This window comes from Echinops telfairi, unplaced genomic scaffold, assembly GCF_000313985.2.
Source record: "Echinops telfairi isolate 266 unplaced genomic scaffold, ASM31398v2 ScPeMD7_5;HRSCAF=22, whole genome shotgun sequence".
Taxonomy (NCBI): Eukaryota; Metazoa; Chordata; class Mammalia; order Afrosoricida; family Tenrecidae; genus Echinops; species Echinops telfairi.
This window is the reverse complement of record NW_022103901.1, coordinates 12896417-12904539: the sequence shown is the minus strand read 5'-3', so window position 1 is coordinate 12904539 and position 8123 is coordinate 12896417.

Here is an 8123-nt window from a genome sequence, read left to right as displayed (position 1 = left end):
CATGCTTCTGTGACAATTTCTTCTGTTTCTCCATGTCCTATTTAAGCCTCAGATTTCCTGTAAACCCTTGGATACCATTGCAACCTTGTTCTAATGGTCTACCTCATCCGGGTGATGTGTCCTTGTCTTGTCTTTTCCTGTTTAAGACTTAAGAAACGGACAAAATAATAATTTATAACTTATCAAGGGTTTGTGAGGGCGGGTGGAGAGGGAGGGGAAAACTGAGGAGCTGATACCAAGGGCTCAAGTAGAAAGCAAATGTTTTGAGAATGATGAGGGCAATAAATGCACAAATGTGCTCGGAAAAAAAAGATGTATTCTATGATGAAGGCAACAAATGTACAAGTGTGCTTGATACAATGGGTGTGTGTATGGATTGTGATGAGTTGTACAAGCCCCCAATAAACGATTCTTTTTAAAAAGTAAACACAATACTATCGTAAAATCGAGTGATTATCGTCATGGGGATTTTCCCCAGAAAAATTAAAAGGTACATCGACAACAACAACAACAAAAAGACATAAATGTTCTCCTTAAATGATGTTTGAGATTTGGGGTCTCTTTTGGATCCCAAACAGTAAGGACTCTTCTCTAAACCAGTTGCACGCACACACACACACACACACACACACACACACACACACACAATCAGTTGCAGTGGAGTCTGAGTGGACCTACCTCTTTGCAAGCACAGATTGCCACATTTCTCTCCTGCAGAGCAGCTGATGGGTTTGAACCCCTGTCAGATACAGTCTAGCCACTATGCCCCTAGGCCTCCTTAGCTCCTGTCTCACCAGCACCAATCTTTCTTTCTCCCTAGTGGATTGGCACTCCATCCTTTTTCCCCAGTCTCCAGCAGTCCTGTTGCAGAGATTCCAGACGCAGCCTGCCAACGAAGGACAAAGCCGTGTGCACCACGCGAATCACGGGGGTTAGAACTTCAGCTGCTCTCACCCTGCAGCTTTGCTGTCCCAGAACCTACCGCTTGGCAGGAGAAAGAGAAGGCTGGCTGTTCTCCCAGAGTAGTGCCAAGACTTGGAAACCCCCCCACCCCACCCTCAGGGGCTCAGCGAGTCACAATCAACTCGATGGCCGTGGGTTTGGGTGTTGTTGGCTAACCGTGGGTCCTTTCTCTGATATGTTCAAAGTGAACAAGGAACCGCTGGCGGTCATTCTTCTAAGACAGTACCATAGATGGGAGGTCCAGTTCATACAGGCATGGGTTTACCCCAGACATGTTTAAACATCTCTCTGCAATCAGTGGATAGCTGCACACAAGTCCCCTCAGAATACACAGTTTAGTCTTAGAAGAAGGAAAAAAAAAAGAGTCCAATCAAACAGCGGCTTCCAAGGGGATTTGCTGGGCCAGCTAGATTCAAAGGCGAGAAGGTCAGTTCAGAGGTGATGGCCACTGTCTTGGGGATTGCAAAGGGGTAAGCTTGGTGGATTTGCTGGAAGGACACCAGCAAATGACCCTGGGGACTTATTATGAGGAAGTCTTAAGAAATCTGAAAAGTGTGTTGGTGAGACAAAGGCCAGGTAAGTCACACGAGGAATTCCCCATCACAACAATGTACCTGCACATGCTTCTCCACGGTAGCAAGGGCCGTCCTAGCAGAATTTCCTTGGCAAACCCTACCTCGTCCATCCTTTAACCTTGATCTTGCCCCTCCAGACTTCCTTTTTCACCCTGAACTCAACGGACTCTGAAAGAACACAACGTGGTATCTTGAAGATGCCCAAACTGTTTTGACTTGATGTCGATCGAGAGAGCAGAATTCTTTAGGGAAAGAGATGGAAAGGCCGCCTTCTGAAGGATACAGATCTGACTGGAGCATACGCCAAGAAACAAGAGCGTCGCATTTTGATAGTTTTGCTTAATATAGGTTTCTGTGATGTTGTAGCAATCCCTTTTGACCCAGTCCCTATCGCTCCTGACTTCATAGTCTCTACACTTCTTCAAAAATGCTTCCCCTTGGTGGGAGAGGAGCGGATACCAAGGGCTCAATAGAAAGATTTGGAAAACAATGATGGCAACACAGGTACAAATAGACTCGATACAATTGATATATGGATTATTATAATAGCTGTAAGAGTCCCCAATAAATAGGCTCTTTTAACAAAATAAATAAGCATAGCTTTAAAAGGCAGCAGCAAGAATCGGAGACGTCCCAGGGCAGAGACTCAGAGATAAGGAGCCGCCACCAGAGTCGGCAAGGAGGGCACGCTGTCTTTTCCCCTAGAGCAAGCACCTAAACTCAGTCTTCTAGATTATGAGAAAACAGATTTCTATTTGTCCAACCTGGGGAAAAAAAGTTTCCCTGATGCTGTGACCTACTCAGGTTATGGCTTCATTTCTCATCCATTCTTATATTTCAGTTCCTAATGTATGTGTTAGGAGCCCTGGGAGTGTAGTGGGTTTCTTGTTGGGCTGCTAAGCGAAAGGTCAGCAGTACAAAACCACCAGCTGTCCCTTGGGAAAAAGAGGAGGCTTTTTGACTTCCAAAAAGAGTTACAGTCTCAGAAACCCACAGGGGCAGTTCTACCCTGCCCGATGCAGGCGTTATGAGTCAGACTCCATGGCAGGTTTTTTGTTTTTTGTTTTTAAATGTACATGTGTCTTCCTTCCAAGGGTGGAAGATCCTTAAAGAAAAGACTATCTTGTTCATATTCCTACTTCCTACAGCCTCTTCTATACAGGTAGGAGTGGAAGTGACAAGGATATACTGAAGACAGATAAGTTTCCACGCCAAACAAAGTGAGAGCAGAATTAAACTGAATAAAATGGTTTCCAAAATTTACTTTGAATACCGGCCCGGAATAGCCTTAATGAGAGGCGATACAGAGATTGTGGGAGAGATTTTGAAGCGATGTTCAGGCTGGGACCGAGGGCTTGGATGCTTTAACTTCGACTCTTCCACTTCCTCGAGAATCAGTACTTCTGTGTTCTCGGCTCTTCTTGGGTTCAGAGATGGAGCTGGAAACAGCTCACATCCAAGGAGGAAAAGGGCTTCAGAGGCCAGCCAGGCGCATGGCGGGGAAGAATGCTTTCATTGAACTGTGATTGGTGAAAGGCAGAGGAAAGGGGGTCATACGGAGCAGCTGGAAGATCTCGTCTCAGTCTACTGAACACTGTGAGGAAGTGTGGGTGAGAGAGGGGCCCACCTCCCCTTCCCAAGATCCAGCAGTGCCCCTCTACTGCGTGTGGAACTCAAGCAAAACATAGCTCGGCATTCCCCAGTTTCTGTAGCTTGGTGGTAAGGGAACTCGGATGCTTCATCTCCTGTGGCTGTGCTCAGAAAGTCAATGCTTCAGGTTATAGACCCGTCTCTATACTTGCTGCCCTGTGTTTATCCCTTTGGAAGCATTTCACCCACCTGGCAGTATGCCCTCTCCTATGACTTCCATCTGGTGGCATCCGAGCCATCCTCTGGGACTAAATCAAAACTCCCTTTCCATGTTGGCCGAAACTGAGGACAGGGAAGTGTAAATGGACAGATGCTCTACGCTCATAATAAAGCCGAGACTCTGGGGAAGGGAGGCCTTCGCATCTGTGAGTTGGAGATGGATCCCAGTCACATCCTCCCAAAAATCATACCCCACAATATTCCCCCCCCACCCCCCCCTTAATGGTGCGTCTATAAACATCATTTCTTACAAGCACATGGCTGGTCCACAGACCCTTCTCTAGGGGAGTTCTGAGTTCTCCCGACTCAGAAGCGGTGGATTCCCCACTGCCGGCCCCAGGACTGGTATCGGGCTACTCCACCTCCCCACCCCCACCGGAACAGCTAAGGCAGTGGTTCTCAACCTGTGGGTCGTGACCCCTTTGGTGGTCGAACGACCCTTTCACAGGGGTCACCTGATTCATCACAGTAGCAAAATGACAGTGATGAAGTAGCAACGAAAATAATTTTATGGTTGAGGGGGGCTCACAGCATGAGGAACTGTATGAAAGGGTCGTGGCATGAGGAAGGTTGAGGACCACTGATCTGTCACACCTTGTTACATACGTGATTGACTGTGGTTGATGAAGCTTGCTAGCCCCAAGATATATATGTCTGCTGCAGAACACATGCCCACGCATGCGCGCTCTCTTGTTCCTGGCTGCATGGAAGAGGTGAGCCCTTGCACACTTTGTCTGCTGCCTTTATTTCCCTCCTTAATTGCACCACCGCTCCTCGGGACCCACTCGGTTGCAAGGCTGGACCTTACACTCTGTAGCCTTTCTGGGCCATCCCACTTTGGAATGATCTCAAATGTGCCTCTGGCGCCTGCGTCCCAAAGAGCAGGACTTCCCACTGTTTTGTGTATCACTCCATCTTGCCTTGGTGCTCACACCTCACAATCTCTTGGCTTCCTCCCCACCTCAAACTGCTCTGTCTTGGGTCCTGGGCATGTTTAGTCTCCTCCTTTCCAAGGCAGACTTCCTCCGAGGTGCATTCTGGACCCTCTCCTGTTCTCACAAGTTACTCTCCTTGGCCATCTCAGCGAGGGTTTCGGTTCCATCCAATTCCCCTCACCTTGGACTTCTCTGAAATCCAAAGCCCCCGTTATGTCCACCTGGCTGTCTCAAAGGCAACTCAACAGGAACTACTGCCTGTGCCAAAGGGAGGCTTTCTTTGGGCTGACACCACCCTTCCCACCCTACAACCTGTGAGCCCTTGACCTGCCCCCTCCAGAGCCCCTTGCTAAGTCAAGGTCTGTCCAAGGGTCCTTTTGAATGCCTGTCGCCCCATCTCTACTGCCGCTGCCCTTTGTCTGGAGTACCAGGGGTCCCTTCCTGCTTTCCCCAGATCCCCGCCTGCTCTACTGAGCTCTGTTCCCACCCTGTGCTAGAAAGGTCTTTTCAAAATGCAAACCTTGATTTTATCACCCCCTTTGCTCAGCTCTCTTTCCCCAGACTCCACTGTGCTTGTTTTCTGCCTGGACTCCAGCGACACCGGTCTCTTCGGGTTCCATCACAGGGCCTTTACACATGCAGTCCCTGCTCCCCCAGTGAGCTTTCCCACCAACCCACATTGCCTAGGCAATACCTCCCCACCCCCACCCCCTGTATCCTCCTCGTTCCCAAGCAAGCCTTTCTGTAGGCCCTGGATGCGCTTCCCCGGCACGCCATCCCTTCCCAATTCCGCTTCCTCCAGGTGACCTGTTTCCCCCAGTGGCCTCCAAGCTCCAGGAGCGTGGGACCACGCTGTTTTGGGTTTCCCCGGTGTTCCCAGGATCAGACCCAGAAGATGACTGGCATCAAATGGTGCATAGATGAACGCAACTTGGGAGGAGGGCCTTCTGTGAAACCGCTGTGCCAGCACAATGAAGAGGTGTGCGCGGTGTGTGTCGCTAAGGCGGCAGTGGAGAGAACTCACCTGTTCATTCAGGAATAACGTGGGCAGGCCCACCAAGTCAGGGCCACGTGAGATGGAGGACAAGGTGGAGACCACAGGGAGGCTGGCTGAGTCTAAAGCACAACTGTTCCCGGTACACCGTAGCACCGTCCTGCCTATTTCAACACTGTTCCTTTTCACAAGGAGCTCTGACGGCACAGCGGGTTATGCGTTGGGCTGCAGACTGTTGGGTTGGTAGTTTGAACCCACCAGTTGCTCTGTGGGAGAAAAAGAGGGCTTTCTACTCCCACAGAGATGTACAGCCTTGCAAACTAGATAGGCTCATGAGTCACAATAGATTTGATGGCAATGGATGCTTCTCATGGACAGAAACCTGTTTTTATTCCCAAAGTGGAAGATGCTGCCCACCCCACCAGAAGGGGTGCTGGTACCGTCCAGGGCGGAAGTGGGGTGGCTGCAAAGATACATTTGATCCAGGGTTATGGGTTGGCATACCTTTAAAATTGCCAGGGTGTGGGAGGCTGAGTAACATTTTTCTTTGAAAAGGGGGCGGTAGGCCAAATATTTTTTTGGAAGAAGTCTGGCCAGAGAGCTCCTTAGAGGCAGGGATGGTGAGACTTCGTCTTGCACACTTTGGGCATGTGGTCAGGAGAGACCAGTGCCCAGAGAGGGACATCCTGCTTGGTAGCGTGTCGGGGAAGCGAGAGAGGAAGGCGCTCAAGGAGATGGACTGACACCTTGGCTGCAGCAATGGGCCCCGGCCTGCGAACAACCGGAAGGATGGCGCAGGCCCAGGGCCAGTGTTCTGTTCTGTTGTGTACAGGGCCGCTGTGGGTCAGAACCCACTCAATCGCACCTAACCACAGGCCCTCATTAGGCTGGCTTTGAGAGCCTGTGATCGAAACCGTAGCTCCCATCCGCCTGGTGCCTGCCTCTCTCACATTCCCAGTTAGCCACGCTCTGCTGGCGAGGGTGCGGCCCACTAGCTGGACACGGCCCTCTTAGAATGGCAGCCCGGCCAGAGGACCCTGGGAAGATCCTGAGGCTGAACTCCCAGCGTCATGCTGAGTGTGGGGAGAAGGAGAACCATGGGGCCTATTTGGTCTGAGCTAGGACCACAATCCTGGATGACCCCGCTGGCCAGGCCAGGCCAACAGACTTCTGCTTGTCCAAGACTGGAACGCCCCTTGGCTTTCTGAACCCAACTTGCCACTTGAACCGCAGGAGTGACCCGGGGCAGACAGCTGTGACCAAAGACGGGCCATTTATTCGCAGCCGTGCTTTAAAGGGAGCAGGATCACACCCTGGCATCGGGCTACAGGGACCAGAGAGCGAGCCAGCCAGCTGCTGGCGGGCACCCCCATCTCCTGTGTCGCCCTGCCCACCTTGCACCTGGCAGTTGCAGCCTACGCCCCATCTCCGTTTCCTGGCTCTCTGGCCTCCTGGGCCTACGGCTCTAGCGTTCACCTCGTGCTCTTCCCTGATGTGCTGCGTTCGAAAGCAGCGAGATGTGACGGCAGTTGACCTGCCCAGAAAACCGTGGGGTTGATTCCCAGTCACCGTGCTGAAGGGTGGATTCTGGGCCCCAATGCCAGCTTTTCGCTGGCCCCTTCACTCCACAGCCCCCCACCCCCCACCCCCAAAGCCGAGTTGGCTCGTTAGTGAGCATGCCTCTCCGTGGCCAGGTGGATATATTTATTGAAAACTTGAACACACAAATGCGATGTATTATACAAAGAAAGATCTTAATCCCGTAATCAAACAGAAAGCCGGTGCCTACCTGCCCTGGGCAGGTAGGCACTCCGTGGGAAATGAGGTCGTCTCCTAGGGACACTCGAGTCTAATGGCAAAGTAGAGTAAAGGTTAAAATGGGAACAGGCACCCCCGCCCCCACCCGCCCCTGCAAACCTCAAGGTCAGAGGGTTGTTATAAGTTTGAGACTATTAGGTTACCCCCCCACCCCCCTGCCAAAGTTTGTCCCTGTGGGTGGGAAATCAGCTTAATTTAGGGCCTTCACACCTGAGGTAGTTGAGAGTCACCTGCAAAGACATGTCTGGGGAACCCCGCTCAGGATTGGACTCCACTTCATCTACCCAGCTGTTCCCATTGCGTGGGCCCCTGGGGGACAAGGCAAAGCCGGCCCCTGGGGGCTGGTGAGCCTCGGTTTGCTGTGGACCTGGGAGACGGTGTGTGTGTGGGGGGGCGGCCAAGGGCCGGCAGGCTTTGTGGTGTTTGTGGCGGGCAGGCTCACGGTGCAGGTGCTCGGGGGTACACACGGCACGGCCCCTGGGGGACCTAAGGGTGGTGCAGAGGCGGCAAATGCGGCCTGGCTTTTGGAAGCCCAATGTTGGAATGCAAGGCTTTCTTCCACCGGCACACAGGATTTTCCAGAGATTTTGGCAAGGCGGTGGAGTATCGAGAAACTTGCCAGTCACGACTGATGGGGCAAAGTGGAGTCAGCAGACCTCTTGGGACCAGAGCTGCCCCCAAAGGATGGAGAGCTGCCAGAGGGTGGACTGAAAACCTGCTCCCTGGTGGGGGGCAAGCCAGAGGCTCAAGCACGTAACCTGACGGAGGCGGCTCGGCCCGTGAGCCCTGGTAGGGACCCTGGTCTCCGGCTGGGTAGCTGAACAAATCCTGAGACGGGACCAACCTCCAGATGACGCCTGGTGTTCCTCCTTTTCAGGCTGAGATCCAGGCAGTGGACTCGGCAGACCACCCAACCCGTCTTGTTTAAACTCCTGGCGCATCTGCCCTTGCCAAGCACATGGGGGGGGG